Source organism: Vicugna pacos, unplaced genomic scaffold (genome assembly GCF_048564905.1).
Source record: "Vicugna pacos unplaced genomic scaffold, VicPac4 scaffold_190, whole genome shotgun sequence".
Classification (NCBI taxonomy): Eukaryota; Metazoa; Chordata; class Mammalia; order Artiodactyla; family Camelidae; genus Vicugna; species Vicugna pacos.
The window spans coordinates 412,723-428,309 of record NW_027328869.1 but is presented as its reverse complement, the minus strand read 5'-3'; the positions used below and the strand labels follow the sequence as shown (position 1 = coordinate 428,309).

Genomic DNA, 15,587 nt, shown 5'->3' with positions numbered 1-15,587 from the left:
CTGCAGGGCAGATGAAAGCATCCAGTCTACAGAAGGTGGAAACACGGTCCATACAAGGGCTCAGCTCAGATGTCACCTCCTCAGAGGAGCCTTCTCTGCCTGCACAGTCTACAGGGACAGCCTCCTCCACGCACATCTCCCCAGCAGACACCTGCTCCATTTCCTGCATAGCACTCAGGAACCGGGCCCCTGCTCCGTACCCAGCCATGGTTCCGCTGCCCTGAGGAAAAGCTCTCACAGGAGCCATAAAGCCCTGCACGACCTGGGCCCCACCTCTCTGTCTCCTCTGGCACCACTGTCTCCACCTGGCCCTCTTCTCCTCCACTCCTGCACTCCTGACTTCCCCCAGCCCTGTGTGGTCTCCAGAGCACATGTCCCTCCTAACATGCTGTGTGTGCTCACTGTGTCTAATCCACTGCATGCCTCCCACCCAGGTCAGTATCCAGCACACAGTAGGGCTCAGTAAGTAGAGAATGAATGACTCTTACCATGACTGCTGGGAAGACTTTTGTCTGTGGCCTACAGTGATCACACACCCGTCACACAATCTCTGAGGTCCTACTGTGTGTTGGGTGGGTTCCAGATACTGGGCACAGCAGGTAGTGAAGCAGTCAGTTCTCCATCCTCATGCAGCAGACAGCCTGGTGGGGGACACAGAGAAAATTAAGTAAAATATACACAATGTCCAGAGGTGATATGTTCCATGGAGAAAAATAAGGTCAGGGAGGACATTTGAGCAGATTCCTGGAGGTGTTTAAGAAGCAGGCAGAGAGAGATCCTGGCTGGAAGAGCAGCCATCGCAAAGGCCCTAAGGGCAAAGTGGGATGTATGTGGAGGGTCTTAGTTATCCGTGTGAGTTCTTAGTCCTGCCTTGAGTATGTATGTTGCTTTTATTTGTAAACCTTGATTTCAGCTTTATAGCAAATTAACCTGCATCATCAATTTGCATAATTTAGCCAACTCTGTTTCAGGTGTTGTGGGCACAATGGCAGGCTAATTACTTGGGTTGGTAAAGAAATACCAGCGTCTGAGAAGGGTTTAGGAAAGTTCAATAGGGACACTGCTATAGACAACATCAGGCCACACAGGCAAGAGGTGCCTACACGAGCGCCAAGGTTGAGTGTGTGGGGTCTGTTATTGGGGGGGTGCTGTACACACAAGGAGGAGGGGGCTGCATGATCAATTCATGCACAGGTACCTGGTTGGTTATGAGATCTGACAGGGGCTTCTCTGAACAAAAGGCTTTACCACTTTAATAAGGGAAGGATGTGAGGCCTCTCTTCCTGGGGCAATGAGGTTTCATAGGGTAAACACACAGCAAGAGAAGATGCTTTATAGCTTGTGGAAATGCAGGTGTGCAAAGGGTCCTGCAGTGGGGAGTGGGAGGTAAGGGGCCACTGGGCTCTAGGCACACAGAGAGCCCAGGGGTGAGGGTGTATGACTCTGAAGAGTGCCTGCTGGCTTCACACCAGGGACTTTATGTGGAAAGAGGAGAATCTAGGTTATCGGCACGTGTCTACTCAGTGACCTCCCTAAGCCTAACTCTGTCAGGCACCAGGTGGCTGTGAAATGAACATGAAGGTCCCCACCCTGAGGACCCCAATGAATGAACATCTTGATATCCTCAAGCCCCTTCCCCTGCGCCACCGCCCCACCTCATCTGGGTCTCAGGCTTTGACCCTGACATCAGTGGCATCTTCATTCCCTACATCCAGCTCCTCTGGACATCTCTGTGATGAGCTGTTCCATGTCAGCAAGCCCCAAACTGAGCTCTGCCTTTTCCCCATGATTGCTTCCTCCCTGTGAAGCCCCTCGTGAAAGAGCCACCACTAGCAGGATCCTACAGCTCTGGGCTCTGCCTTCCCCACCCCTCCGATGACTCCCAGCCCATGATCCCCTCTGGAGGTCCCTATTATCCTCTCCCTCCCACTTCAGTCTTGGGCTGCACACCAAATTCCTCTTCAAAATCTCCCACAAGACAGGTCCAGGTCCACTTGGGGACACTGAGGTGACACAGGCGGGTGTTCCTCGGAATGAAGAGAAGGATACTGAAGCAGAGGAGAGAAAAGGGCTCCCAATCCACCAGAACACATGCTAAAGTGGTGGCAAGACACCCATAAAGGGTGAGGCGGGCATCAAACTGCAGCCCCGCCCTCTGCTCCCCCAGGGTGCCCTGTGTTTCCTGCTTTGGCCTAGGGGACTCCCCCGCTCACTCTCTGTTAGAGGGGTGCCATTTCATTCATTCACACCCTCATTAACCATGTACATGGGTCCTGCTCAGTGTCAGGCCTCAGCTAGATGACAGCTCATCCTTGGGGACACAGCTCAGATCTCACCTCCTCCATGAAGCAGTTCTGGATTCCCACCCCCCCCTGAAGCTCCTCTGGCCTCAATTGAGACCACTAGGGCTGTGACCACACTCTGATTACATCCCAAGTCTGTGATCTCTGTGAAAGCCCTGGGCCCAATGTAGAAAGAGACTCAGAAAAATGGGGCCAAAACGGGCTAAGAGAAATGTTACTATTCTCTATTACAGAGAATGGCACTGAGCAGAGGGAGGGCAGTGTCCAACCAAAGCCACAGAGGAGGGTCTCAGTGAGCCCTCCCATGGCCCTGTTACTAGTTCTCTGTTACAGATGAGGACACTGAGCCACAGAGAGGGAGCAGAGCACTGCTATAGCCTTGGCCCCACGGCCTGTGTCCTTTATGACTAGCTTCATGCTGCCAGCAGGGATGTAGGCCTGGAATGGACGTTGAAAGCAGCCTGACCCCCAGGCCCCCTTCATACACAATGTCAGTCTCAGGAAACACCCCTCAAGACCTACCTTATACCCCTGGGATTGGGACCTGATTGCTGTTCCTGGAAGCTGGCTGGGCTTCCCTGTGAATTGCCTCAGGAGATGCTTGGGACAGCCACAGGGCCCCTGAGGCTTCCTGTCCCCAGCTGAGCATCTCTGGTCCCCTTGACTGTCCCTGGCCCAGGCCTGATTACACGGGGTTTTGGCCGGGTAGCCAGCTGTGGAGATGAGGAAATGGGGGCAACATGCAGGTACATGCAGAGGTTCAGTTATTCACTCAACAATCATTGATTCAGGCTTTGCAGTGTGGCTGGCCTGGGCCCAGGCCTGGGTGTCCAGTAGTGAATACAGTCAACCCCTTGAGCCTTCTGGGAAAGCAGTCCTCAGAGAAACGGGCCCTCAGTGCACCCATCCTGCTCCCCATGAACAATCACACTGAGATGAGGCTGCGGCCATGGGTCCCAGTGGAGGATGAAGGGAGGAGGAAAACCCAGAGTGGGCACTGACCATGAGCCTGGACACTGGAACCAGATGACCTGGGCTCTGTAATCTGGGGTGGTCACCTCAGCTGTTCTCTCTGTGCCTCAGTTACTTCTGCAGAAATGGGTGATAATGCCTGTCCCTGCCCCACAGATTTTCGTGAGGAGTCAGTGAGCTTCTCTTAGGCGTGTAGGGCAGTTCCTGGCTATGGGTCAGGATCCTGCTCACCTCACAAGAGTCTGTCCCACTTTAAAGATGATAAAACCAAAGCTAAGGGGGTTATGAGACCAGCCTGGGCTAGCCCCCTTCTCATGGTCTGCTGTCCAGGTCTCCTGCTTTTATATCATACCTCTGTCCCCATATCCACCCAGCAAAGTAGGTGCTGAGAATCTGAGCAAATCAGAGTATGAATGGAGGCACACTCTCTCCCCATCTTGGGCTCTTGGGGTGGTGGGCAGGTTGGGGATATCGGGCTCCTCCAGACTGTCCAGGAGGCCCAGCATGTCGGTCACCTCATTTCCACTCAACACGGAGTAGGTGTGTGTCCAAGGGCCAGAGGGCGCTGGAGTAACCCAGGGTGGGTGGATGCTAGGTAGGTGTGGGAGGCACAGAGTGGCCCCTGGAAGACAGTGTCTAGGCAGCCAAGGTGCGATGAATGAGGGTCCCCAAAAGGGGCAGAGGACAGAGTCCAGCCTGGACACCACCCCCTGCTGGACCCTGATCTGGGGTGAGAATTGGGACAAGCCAGGGCCCCGCTGGGACTCTACATCCAGCAAAGAGGTGAGGAAAAGTTAAGGAGACCGTGCTCCCTGTGTGAGGGTGCTGCTTCCAGGATCCTGGAGGTTCCTTAGACCCTTGTGAAGTGGCTGCTGTTTCCAGCCCCATGTGGGCAGAAGAACTGAGGCAGGGAGGACAGAGTGACTCAGGACAGAGCTAGGATTCATCCAAGAGTGTGTGCTGAGCCTCTTGCTAAGAGCAGCCTCTGGGCATCATGGACTCAGGAAGTGCCTTGTCGTCCCTCTTAAGGCTCCTTGCATGTTAGGCAGGAAAGGTCCCAGTGCCCATACCTGGGCCTCTCTGGGTGATTCTGACATGTGGGATCATGATGGTCCTGGGAAAGGAGAGAGAATGTGGCCTGGGCGTCAGGTCTGCATCAGACCCTAATGATGCGCCTAATGTTGTGTGACCTGGAAACTCCCTGACCTCTCTGTGCCTGGCTTTCCAGCCCTGACTCAGAGGACTGCTGTGCTTGGCACACAGTAGGACCTCAATCAAAGGAAAAAGCCAGCCCTTCCCCAGGAACCTCTCCTCTTACATTCCCAAAGCTAAGCCCATGTTCCACACATCACCAGAGCTGAAACTTGACACACAGGGCAAGTGAAATCCAGCAACTCCTCCCTCCTGCCTGAGGCCCTTCGCTCCTCAGTGACAGTGGCTCAGAGCAGGTCTCTGCATCCCAGAAGTCTGAACTGAGCCTTGTGACCTGGAGGATTCCCTGTTCCACACAACTTTGTTTCCAGGTCCTTCCAACAAGACACAAGAGCACCTGGTCTGTGTCTTAGCTGCAAGGTCCTCCCTTTGCAAATTGCCCCATCACATCCGGGCTAGTTGGTGTGAGTTCCAGAGCACATGACCATCCAAATGATGACTTCAGGGAAACATCCCTGCCCACACTGCACTCTTCAGAGCCCACCTCCTAAAATAAGGGGTAGTGACCCACGGTTGTGCACACTTTTATCAGAACACAGCCCTCACCCAACCAACATTGGAAACACGTGAGAAGCAGAGATTCCCAAGTGCCTGACCCCTGTCATCCAGAAAGCAGAGGGTAGGGTAACAGACAGAAGGGGAGAAAGTACTTTCAAACTATATATCTGATAAGGGGTTAACACTCAAAACATATAAAGAACTCTTACAATTCAACAGCAAAAAAAAAAGCAATGTGATTTAAAAAGTGGGCAGAGGAACTGAATAGACATTTTTCCAAAGAAGGCACACAGATGTCTAACAGGTACATGAAAAGGTGCTCAACATCACTCACCATCAGGGAAATGCAAATCAAAACCACAATGAGATACCCCTCTCACCTGTCAGGGTGGGTGTCATCAAAATATAAGAGACAACATGTGATGGTGGTGGTGTGAAGAAAAGGGAAACTTGTGCAATGTTGGTGGGAATGTAAATTGGTGCCATCACTCGGGAAAAGAGTATGAAGGCTCCCCCAAAATTTAAAATTAGAACTTCCGTATGATCCAGCAAGTCCATTGCAGGGAATATATCCAAAGGAAATGAAATCACTATGTCAATGAGACAACTGCACCCTCATGTTCACTGTATCATTATTTACAATAACCAAGACATGTAAACAACCTAAGTGTCCATCAGCAGATGAATGGGTACAGAAAACGTGATGCATATATATGTATATAAAATGGAATCTTATTCAGACATTATAAAAGTGAAATCCTGCCATTTGTGACAACTTGGGAGGACCTTCAGGGTATTATGCTAAGTGAAATAAATAAGACAGAAAGACAAATACCTATGATCTCATTTATATGTGGAATCTACAAAATAAACCGAAACACATAGAAACAGATATCAGGTTGGTGGTTGCCAGAGGTGAGTCAGGGGATGATTGAAATTCGGAAAGATAATCAAAATGTACAAACTTCCAGTTAGAAGATAAACAAGTCCTGGGGACATAATGTACTGCAAGGTGACTGTAGTTAACAGCACTGCATTGTGCATTTGATAGTTAAGAGAGTACCTCTTAAAATTTCTCATCACAAGGAAAATAGTGTGTGACTATGGGTGATGACAGACGTCAGGTAAACTTAATGCACTGATCATTTCACAATATGCACATGTAAAAAGTCATTATGCTGCACACCTAAAGCCAACAAAGTTATGTGAAAACTGTATCTCAGGAATACTTATGTCAGGAAGCGGGGGTGCGAGACTGGACTACCTACTGCAGGAGCTGTCTTTGCCCTCCAACAGCAGAGGGTGGTAGTTGTGACAGGGACTGTAGGTCCCTCAAAGCCTAGAATGTTTACTGTCTGGACCTTCACAGGGAGAGAGTGCAGACCCTGCCCTGGAAGACAGTGGTCATGGCAGCAACAACGGCCTGCCTGTATGCAGGCTCAGCCCAGACAGCTCCTGTGCTCTGCTGTCACCGCATTTACTTCCCTCCACACCCTCAGAGGGAGAGGCTTCAAAGTTCTCATTTTACACATGAGAAAACTGAGGCTCATTTGCTTTGAATTATTGACAAAGTGGTGGGGGAAGCTTTGAACTCCAGTGTTCTGACTTCAGAGCCACATCTCAGTCCTGATTTTTAGAAGGTGGAGGTCCAGGCACTGGGGACCCTCCACCTTCCTCACTTGTAGTCGTACTCCAGGGCTGCCACCCCCAAGGCGTCTGGGTGAACACAGTTAATCCGCTTACTCTGGACCAGCTGAGCCCTTGGCTGCCAGTCTGTTGTCACTGCCTGAAACCAGCTGAGGTTTTGCAAGTGAACCATCACCCCCTGCCAGCCCACCTGCCCTGCCATGTGGGGCAGACCCCTCCTAGCCTGGACATTCTAAACCCTTAGCTCACACATTTGCACAACTGCATCAAAAGGGCCCTACTCCCTGAGTGGAGATATCGACAAGGGGAAGGGAGGGGAGTTTGGGGTGGCCGCTTACTGTGAAGGTGACACATGAAAGGGACATGTTCATGTCCATAATGACACTCAATTTGAAGCTAAGAACATGGTCACAGCGAGGGGTAAAAGCTGAGTGGCTACAAGGCTGCCTAGAAAGGGGCTTGACTATTGAATTGTAAATGTGTAATTTAATTTAAAAATTAGCCCCCTGGGTGATAAGAATTTGCCCCTAAGGCCAGAATTGGCGAACTGACCCCTGGGAACCCCTCAATTCCAGGATGTAATCATCTGAGCAAGGAGGGGGCTTAAATTGGAGTGTTGTCCTCTCAGTCATGGTGCACCTGCCCACGTGTGCACCCATGATCTGCAGTGCTCACACATCAAGGAGGTCCAGGTCATAAGGAAGGGATGACAGACTGTGAGGTCACACGTGTGCCCCTGCAGGGGTGAATGTTGTATAGAGAAGAGACCCCACTCTCACCTCCAGGAGGGGTGCTGGAGGAAGCAGGACTCCTGAGCCCCTAGGCTTAGCAAGCATCCTGGCTGAGGGTGGGGAGGCTGTCCACTCTGAAGTCATAGGTCAGAAGGTAGATTGGGGTCCCACCCCCACATCTCACCAGTGAGACCGTCTAGTCTGTTTTCTCTGTAAACTGGAACCCAGTCACCCTCACCCTCAGAACTGGGGGCAGCCTGTGTAAATTACAACACAAAGCCCTGGGCTGTTTCAGGTGCCCGGGGGTGTCCAGCCCCCCTAGGCCCGGCAGGTGGGAGAGGAGAGGTGTGGGTTAGCAGGTGTGGCAGCAGAGCTGAGACTTGGCTGAGTGCATGCACTCTAATATCCAGGAACTGGGAGCTACCAGTAGCAAATCTGTTCACTGAGGCCATGTGTACTCTCCCTTGTCATTTACAATCCCCTGTTTGAACAGAGGCCTCTGGACTCTATTAGCCACATTGTTGCCTGTCACCTCACTGTTGCAGTTCCAGGGTCTCCATTTAGCCAGCTTGAAGGAATAGTCAAACTTTTTCTTAAAACCAGTGACAGAAAACCAAAGTGGCTTAATGAAGCAAAGAGGGCAGGAGAGAATGACTTACCTAACTGAGACGTCCACAGGGAGATAGCTTCAGGCAGGTCTGTACCTGGTGCTCAGTGACATCAACAGAAGTCATCCTTCCCCACCTCTGGGCTCTGCCACTGGTGTCATCTTCACATGGCTCTGCCTTTATGAAAGCAAGATGGTCACCAACTGCCACAGGCTGATATCACCACCCCTCAACTCCCAACTGAAATAGAACTTCTCTGCTCCCAGGATTCCAGCAACTAGGCCTGACCTCCGTGGAGCCTGATTGGGCTGGTGCCCAGCCCTGAGCCAATCACAGTGTCCAGGGAGGATGGAAAATGCTGATCGGCCAGATCAAGGCCATGTGACCATCCTCTCCAGGAAACCTGTGAGCTGTTCACCTGTTTCCAGCTTGGGAGAGTGTGATGTCTCCCAGAGGATCCTGCTTCTAGCACAACCTGCTGGTGGCACAATGAGCTGGAATGAGCCTGTCTGCTTGGTGACAAGTGACAGGTCACTTAGTGGTTCCTTGCTCCAGGGAGGGAGGCATGTCCACACAGTATTGGGGCTTCAGAGCCAGAATGTAGTAGAAAAGCCTCCTGGTCTCCCAAAAGGTGGGAAAGTGAGCAGTGACACTGGAAAGGCACTCCTCTCTGTGGCCCTTGGCTTTCTCCTTGTTACAGTGGAGAGTGCAGTGCTGCCCCTGACAGCCCACTTCCCTGCTGGGAGGCCTTTGCAACAGGTGGAGAGTGCTTGGAAAAGCCCATTTATTCTGAGGAACTGTTATTGCTCCTGGTGGGATCATTATTTTCATGTCACTTGTGAGGTGGGCCCTGAGGGGTCCCTGATCTGGGGGCACAGACACCCACAGAAACTTGGCCCAGTATTGCTGTTCATTCAACAATGACTTACCAAGCACCTACTGTGTGCCAGATTCCCAGGGTAGAGCAGTGATGTTGACAGCACAGGTCCCTGCCTCACCTCATCTCTGCATCCCAGGTGGGGCCACCAGAGTGGGAGTTCAGGAAGCAGAGGACGTGGCCGAAGCCTTGTGGGAACCCCTGGGTTTTTCTCTGTGCTGAGGGCACTAGCAGCACATCGATTGTGGGACTCAATACCCGCAGGACCCAGCATTGATGGGTAAAGGAGAGGGGTATTTCTACAAGCCCATCCTCACTAACCCCAGTCTCTGAAGAGCAGCTCCAGTCTGCTCAAACCCAGGGGGCATCTTCCGCCATCCTGATCACCCTCTGGTATTACTCCCCGCTAAGATGCAATTTTCCCTGTGGCAGCTACTCTCAGAATATGTGTTTGTTTCTCTCCCATGTGGTTAAGTGGACTTCAGAAGCATGATAGCGATGGAGTGGCTAAGCCTCTGGGCAGATTGCTGGGTGACCCGCGGAACTTGCTGCACATGGTGAGCTCCCTTCTGCCAACCAATGGGCCAGGCCCCACCACTGTTCTGTCTGTTCTACCTCACTTAATCTGCACAGACACTCTGTGCGGGACATCCTGTTATCCCCCATCTCTGCTGACCTTGGGTGGACAAAGCTTGGGTTTGAGAAAGTTGCCCAGGTCACATGGTTGACAAGTGGGGAGCTGGGGATTTGCACCCTGGTCCCAGGAGTCTGGATCATGGAAAGGCCTGGGTGGGGCAGCTTATTGCAAAGGGAAGTCCTGCCCAAGCCCCTCCCATGAGAGCCCACCCAGCAGCATATCTAGCAGAGTCAGCATTTCCTGGACAAGATGGACAGAACCTCAAAACTTCTTTGCAGATTGTTTCCATGTTCTTTTGCAAGCACAGAAAGGCCGCAGGCCAGGGAAGAATAAGGCCAAGAGTGTTTTCATTGGGAAGAGTGAAGGACAAGTGTGAAGACACACAGCACTCCCAGCAGCCCTCTCGGCAGAGAATGCCACTGGGTGAGCAGCTACTGTGACTACCTACCATAACCCTGTGAGGTTTATGCCTGTACAACTCTGCCTGTGAGAAGAGCAAAGTGAAGCTCAGAGAGGTGTGGGGACATTCCAAAAACAAACAGATAAGGTGGGATCATCACCACCATGCCATGCTGGGACAGTCACCTGTCACACTGCTCAGGCATGGCCTGCTGGGAGTAGTGAAGGCCTGATAGGAGCACAGGAACACTGTGGTGAAGTTGACGTTTCTACCTGGGACAGCTGGTACCGGGGACTCTAGCTGGTTCTTCATTGTGCCTGCTTTGAGTGTCAGCATGTTGCAGCCTCATGTAGGGGAAAGGCTGTCTCCTTTCCACACGGGTGCAAAAGGAAGAGCATGTACACACTGGCATCACCATAGACCACCGGCAGGATCAGGATCTGGAGCTCAGAGCAGAAACTGCCAACACCCCAGGAACTGGTGCAAGAGGAGGACCTCAGTGCCCCCTGAAACATTTCTAGTTTTAAAAACATACTTCATTAGGGGGAAGTGATAAACTGTTTATCCCTTCAAAATATTCTGTTATCCAAGGAACAATAGCACCTCAGCATTGTAAGAGGATTAACTCAGTCGTCAATAACCATCACTATAGGTATGAGAAAACAGAGTGTTAGGAGTTACAAAAGGGTCTCAAGATCATGCAGGTCAGAACTGAGAACCATTCAAAGCATGTGCTGCATGATAGCCTCTCTAAGCTACCTGAGGCTTGGTCTGCTCCTGACACAGGGCAGATGGTTCTGAGAAAACCACACTCCTCAGGGGACCCCAGGGAGTTGGCAGAGTTGAGTTTGGGTTCCTGGTCATCTTCTAAGTCTGGAATTTTGAGATTCTTCTTCACCTGTCCTTCCTCCAGAACAGAATCTGATTCAGACGGGATTCCAAGGACTGAGGCATGTGCCAGGCAAGAGAGCAGGCATAGCTGGATGAGAGCATCACCAGTGCCATTAAAAAAGAGGCCAGGGCACTGAGATTTCCAGTGATTTAGCATCATGGCTGGGAGGAGTCATGTGTTCTACAATGAGTTCCGAGTATCCTGCACCGTCCTCGAGGACCTGCAGAGGGTGCACGAAGCCAGCGTGTCTTAGGTAGCGGTGCGCATGCGCAGTCCGCATCAGCAGCCAGCGTCTTCCTTGGGGGCGGAGCTTGTTTTCCTCAGGACTGAGCGGGCGGCTCCAAGGAGGCTCCGGGACAGCGCTGCCTGCGTGTCTGCGGGAGGATGCTCCCCGCTCTCTGTCTGAAGTTACTCCGGTTTCCCACAGCCTGAGCCCGCTTCCTGCCGGGATGTGTGTGGACCTGACCGAGCTGGGGCCCCGGCCGGCAGGGCAGGAGGGGACGGGTGCGCTGGCGGGCCCTCTTCGACTATTCTCCTTGCCCGCCGGGAGCGGGTGAGTGTCCGTGTCCATCGGGGCCGCTAGGGTGTCCGCGCCCCTGGTCCTCACCACCTGGGTCCCCTCTTCCCCTGTGTGATCGCAGGTGTGTACACCGCGGGTCAGGAGCGGGGATTCGGGTGTGAGTGTCCGTGTCCATCCGGGCCGCGGGGGTGTCCGCGCCCCTGGTCCTCACCGCCCGGGTCCCGCCTTCCTCCGTGTGAACGGAGGTGTGTACACCAAGGGTCAGGAGCAGGGACGCGGGTGTAATGGGAAAGGGGCTGAGAAAGTACTGAGAGTTACACAGAAGTGTGTAAAATTACATTATGTTAATTTTTATATTTTAAGTGTGTCAAAGTCAGAGTTTATCATGCTTTTACTTTCTTGTCTTTAAAGGAGTGCTATCATTTAGTTTATACTTAAAATATGCTTCTCAGCTTATCTCATTTTCAAGTCAAAATACTGCCACGGTTGACATTTTCTCATAATACAGTGACAATCTTAAACATTTGTGAATATAAACTCATTGAAAAAATCTTGCAGTATTCCATGATGAGTTGTCTTGTTAAAAATAATATCCAGGCCATTACTAAATTATTACAAAAATATAAATTTTTTCAAGCACTTTTAGAAGTTCCACACACAGTGGTATTTTTAAAACACCAACCACTGCATAGTGCTTAAGATCATTTAAGATGAAATATATTCAAACCTAAAACTTTAGAATACTCAAAAGGCAGGGTAATGGCTGCTTTTTCATTGCAAATACATTTTTTTCTTCATAAGTGCAAAATACGAAGGTATTCAGCTAAATTTTGTATATCTTTATTCAAAAGGTGAAATTAGAATATAATCTCCTTATTTTTGATTTTAAGGCTATTTCCCATAAAAATTGGTATTTTTATCTGTAGGACCTTAATTGTCTATTCATTTGTTTTTTTCTATTCGTTTATTTTCTTTAACAGAGAGTGCATTCTTGTGTCTTGTTAGAGTTTTTAATTCTCCTAACTTATTCCAAGACTTTCTGACACTGATGGTAAATAATGGGAGAGGCCTTATAGTAACTGTGCATCTTTTCATGTAGTCAGGATTTTTTTTTTTTTGGGTAACTTTTTTTTTTACAATTTCCACTTGGTTCACAATATTATCCCATTATCACAACTCAATAAAAAATTGTAATCTGTTTACACCAAGACACTTATGTCAGCAAAGTGCTTTTGCTGATATGATTTTACGTTAGATTATAATATTTGATTTGATTTACATATAGACTAATACCTATTTTATATATTTACACACATATATGAATATCTGCTAAATGCCATTAATTTGCATGGGGTGGTAGCTGATAACATGTGATCTTTCTGACCATTGGCTATTCTTATGTGTGTCTAACGTACTTCTTAGAACAGATACTAGAACATCACACCTCTCATTATACAGTATTTTAAAGGTTATATTTTATTTTACTTATTTTTAAACATTTTTTATTGAGTAATAGTCATTTTACAATGTTATGACAAATTCCAGTGTAGAGCACAATTTTTCAGTTATACATGAACGTACATATATTCATTGTCACTTTTTTTTTTTTGCTGTGAGTTACCACAAGATCTTGCATATATTTAAGATTCCACACATGAGTGATCTCACATGGTATTCCTCTTTCTCTTTCTGTTCTGCTCCACCTAGAATAACATTCTTCAGGAGCATCCATATCTCTGCAAATGGCGTTATGTAGTCAGTTTTTGTGGCTGAATAGTATCCCATCATATAAATATCCCACATCATTATCCAGTCATCTGTTGATGGACATTTTAGGCTGTTTCCATGTCTTAGCTGTTGTAAATAGTGTAGAAAAATCAGCTGAAAACCTTATGGGGGTTCCCTTGTAACTCACTCTTTGTTTTTCTCTTGCTACCTTTAGGATCATTTCTTTATCCTTGAATCTGGCTATCTTGATTAGGATATGCCTTGGTGTGGGTCTGTTTCGGTTCTTCCTGCTTGGGACCCTCTGAGCCTCCTGTGCTTGGATATGATTCCTTCTTTAGGTTTGGGAAGTTTTCAGTCATGAGTCCTTCCCATACCTTTTCAACCCGCTTTGTTCTTTTTCCCCTTCTGGAACTCCTATTATGCATACATTGACACAGTTTATATTACCCCATAGGTCCCATATATTGTTTTGTTTTTCATTTGTTTTTCTCTCAGCTGTTCTGATTGGGTGCTTTCTGTTGTCCTGTCTTCTAGGTCACTTATTTATTCTTCTGTATTTTCTTGTCTGCTTTGCACAGCCTTTAGGTCAGCTCTCATCTCAGCCAATGAGTTTACTAATTCTACCTAGTTCTTCTTTATAGTTTCTATTTCATTTTTGATACATTTTATATACCAAAACACTATTTCTTTTAGTTCCTTCAGTACTTTGATCACTCTTTTTTGAAATCTTGATCTAACAGACCATCAATGTCTATTTCCTTGATCATGCTTTCAGGGGATTTCTCTTGAATTTTTCATTGGGAGTGGTTTCTCTTCTTCTTCACATTGCTCATATCTCTCTGGCACCGTGGCTTACGGAGTAGCAGTTACCTCCTTATCCTGGAGATGGTGTGCCCTTAATGATTTTATCGAGAGGTCTTTGTGTCTTTGCCCTGCTTCACGAACTCAGCTTGCTGTTTCATAGGCCTTCTGTTGGCACCCTCATCTGTGCTGCTCTCAGTGGCTGTTGGCCAGCAGATTGTGCCCCCTCCTAACACTAGGTCAGGAACTGAGCTCTTATCCAGTGGGTGGGCAGGTCACTCCCCCTCCTGATGCCACAGTCAGATGCTGTGCTTGGGGGAAAGCAGGTGGGCAGATCACACCCCACCCCAGCACCGTGGTCAGGTGCTGTGTTCCTGCCAGGAAGGTGGGTGGCTGCCCACCTGCCCTCTCCTGGTGCTGGTCACTCTGCTGCTCTGTGCAGCAGCCTGCTCTGCCTCGGGTAGGCGGTCTGTAGGTGGGCTCAGGGAAGACCACAGAACAGCCCCGCCTACGCTCTGTGCCAAATCTGAGCTCCTTGTTTCCCTTGGCAGCACAAGTTCTCTGAGGTGTCAGGGTAGAAAAATCCTCTCTGCCTCAGGCTATAAACAAGTCTCAGTCCTGCCTAAAAGGTTGTGGAGCCCCCATGTGCAGATTCAGGTCTCAGCCCTGCCCCCACCCGGGCACTATGCACAGGAGGAGATGGTAGCTGTGGCTGAGCCCTGCCTCTCTTCTTGCGAGATGTGCCAGTAATGGCACAGGTCTGAGGAGACAAAGGCTTCAGCACCCCTCCCCCCAGGGCACATGCCTGTTTATAGTTTTGTTTACCTTCTGAGTTAAAATTTACCTGACAATGAAATGTATAAATTAGGCTTTTGAGGTTCATCCTTGTATCAGTAGTTGATTCTTTTTTATTGTTGAATTGTATTCCATTGTTTGAATATAATATCATTTGTTTTATCCATTCTCCTACTGATAAATACTTAGGTTTTGGATATCTTTTTTTGCAGCAAACATTTTTTTAAAAAATGCAAATATAATATACATGCTTAAATGTGAGCAAATCTTAAGTATACAGCTCAGTGATTTTTCACAAAGTAAACACATCTATGTAACCTTCATCCAGTCAAGAAACAGAACATTGCTGTTCCACTTTGGGTTTCTTCCCAGATACTATGGCACCCCTTTGATGGATTCACCATCCTAAATTCAGCCACCATGGATTTTTTTTTTTGCTTTTGAAAGTTTTAGTCCCATACATTCCACTCAACATTACGTAAGATTCATCCACTAGTGTTTTCTGTAAACTGGTATATTTATTTTTATTGCTTTAAAGTATACAATTTGTATGCATGTGCCACCACTTATGGTTATGTATTTATTGTTGACAGGTGTTTGGGTCATTTTCTATTTGGGGCTATAACAAATAGTGATTATGAGAATTTTCTGGATGTCCTTTTGTGCTCAGATGTAGAAGCTTCTGAAGGGTACACAGGGAGTGTGTGTGTGTGTGTGTATGTATGTATGTGTGTGTGTGTGTGTACATACATACACACACACATATACATATATAACTTTCATTCAAAAAGCCTACTTTCAAAGTATTTGAAAGAATTTATATTCCCACTGGCCATGTGTAAGAGTCCCCATTGCATGTTACCCTCACCAATGCTTCATGTCACTTAACAACTAACTATTCTAGTGGATGTCTAATGGTGTTCCAAGTGTGGTTTTAGTACGTATTTTTATTATTACTAAAGAGGT

At 48.6% G+C, this 15,587-nt stretch overlaps 1 long non-coding RNA gene across 1 annotated transcript in view; it reads right to left on the bottom strand.

Moving 5' to 3' along the window:
• LOC140695193 (uncharacterized) overlaps window positions 1-15,587 on the bottom strand; it is a 53,670-nt gene that overhangs the window by 20,316 nt on the left and 17,767 nt on the right. Inside the window, exons 15-16 of the long non-coding RNA XR_012070896.1 lie at window positions 8,023-8,148; window positions 489-641 (exon numbers count right to left, since the gene is read on the bottom strand). This is a non-coding gene — a long non-coding RNA (uncharacterized lncRNA). The remainder of the gene's footprint in view (window positions 1-488; window positions 642-8,022; window positions 8,149-15,587) is intronic.